The sequence below is a fragment of the Panthera tigris genome, chromosome D3 (genome assembly GCF_018350195.1).
Source record: "Panthera tigris isolate Pti1 chromosome D3, P.tigris_Pti1_mat1.1, whole genome shotgun sequence".
NCBI lineage: Eukaryota > Metazoa > Chordata > Mammalia > Carnivora > Felidae > Panthera > Panthera tigris.
In genome coordinates this window covers 39,237,056-39,239,015 of record NC_056671.1, presented here as the reverse complement: position 1 = coordinate 39,239,015, position 1,960 = coordinate 39,237,056, and the positions used below count along the sequence as shown (strand labels likewise).

Below are 1,960 nucleotides of genomic sequence, written 5' to 3'. Positions count from 1 at the left end.
GAGAGAGACAGAGCATGAACGGGGGAGGGTCACAGAGAGAAGGAGACACAGAATCTGAAACAGGCTCCAGGCTCTGAGCTGTCAGCACAGAGCCCGACTCGGGGCTCGAACCCACCGACCGTGACATCATGACCTGAGCCGAAGTCGGACGCTTAACCGACTGAGCCACCCAGGCGCCCCAAGAAAAGAATATTTTAAACAGGAGGAGTTCGTGAACAGAACTCTCTGAGGGCAATCGAACAGATTGAGACTAGAATAAAGACTAGAATAAAGACTAGATAAAGACTAGAAGTGGCCGTTGGGCACGAAAACAGAATAATCATAGATGATCTCGACAAAACTAGTTTCCACGAAGAGGGAGAGCGGCAGTCAGATTACAGTGGTTGAAGAATGAAGCAGGAAACAGGGTTCTTCTGAGAAGCTTGGCGGTAAAGGGAAGGAAGAACATAGGCTGCGAGCCATGTCAACCTAGAACCCAGACCCAGGGAAGGTTTCTTTCGTTGAGATGGAAATACTGAACGCAATTAGGGGTCATGGCAAACATTCCTTTAAAGAGGGAAACACAGGGGCGCCTGGGTGGCGCAGTCGGTTAAGCGTCCGACTTCAGCCAGGTCACGATCTCGCGGTCCGTGAGTTCGAGCCCCGCGTCAGGCTCTGGGCTGATGGCTCGGAGCCTGGAGCCTGTTTCCGATTCTGTGTCTCCCTCTCTCTCTGCCCCTCCCCCGTTCATGCTCTCTCTCTGTCCCCAAAATAAATAAAAAACGTTGAAAAAAAAATTAAAAAAAAAAAAAAGAAAAAAAATAAATAAAGAGGGAAACACTAACATAGACTGAGGAAAGTGGATGATGAATAGACTAGGTCCTAAGAAGGTGAAATTGGAGGAGATCCAGCAAAAAAGAGGGAAGATAAAGCCTTGAGGTGGGGCTGGGGTCTCATTATGCCACAGTGAGAACAAATCCGCCTGTCATCCTTGCCAGGGGCCATGCAAATCTCCTCTGTATCCTTCCAATTTTAGTCTATGTGCTGCCGAAGCGCGCACAAGCCACAGTGAGAACAGAGAAGGGGGAAACAGGGAGGCTGATAGAATTAAGCACAGGGCTACAGGAAATCACGAGAATTCCCATTATATTGTTCCCTGCCTCTTTTTCTTTGCTCTCAGTACAGTAAAAGTCAAAGTCATTTGCCGAGAATAGAGATCAAGTTAGAGCAGAGTGGGTTCAAAGAGAAATTAGATTCCAAAAAAAAAAAAAAAAAAAAAGAGCATGAGCGGAGAAAGAAAAGAACCGATTAGGGAACAGAAGGATCACCAGGCAATCCAGGAGCCGAGCCTCGCTTAGAGAGCATGAATGTATGGGTTAGCAGCGGCACCACACTGTGGGCTCTCAAGTCCTCCCCAGTGGATCTCCTTGGTGGGGTGTGGGCACTGAGAAATCAGGCAGCCAGACTGACTTCAGACCAGACATTGTTGAGCAGGTGCCGTGGAAGGGTACTGAGTTCAGGAAGATAAAATGGCAGCTATTTCATGTGTGTCCCCTCACCTCTCTGCAAGAAAAAAAAATCTCCTTGCCCCCGTTTTGACACAAGATGAAACAGACTCATGTCTCAGCCCATCTCACCCTGCCTGCAGGAGCTGTGTGGAGAGAGTCAGCTGGGCCTTCAGATTCAATGCCGCGGAGCTCTCCCTGCACCGCACAGCCTCTCCGGCTGCATGCTCCTACGCTAAACAGAAAGAAGGGGTTACGTGCTTTGTCCCATTCCCGGTCTGGGACGGCTCTGCTCCCTCTGTTTTGCAACAGAAATCCAGGTCAGACACGCGAGGCATTGTAGCCCCTGGAAGGAAAGCACGATGCTAATGTAGGGGACACGCAAATGGTGTACCAAATTGTTCCCAGCGATGTTCACACAGTGATGAACTCATTTACGGTACAGGATGATTAAAACCCGGTCTCTGGTTTTGTTT

General features: G+C 49.1%; 1 pseudogene; it reads right to left on the bottom strand.

The window, feature by feature from the left end:
• Positions 1 to 962: 962 nt before the first annotated feature.
• On the bottom strand, positions 963 to 1,039 carry LOC122232831 (annotated as a pseudogene).
• Between the last annotated feature and the right edge of the window lie 921 nt (positions 1,040 to 1,960).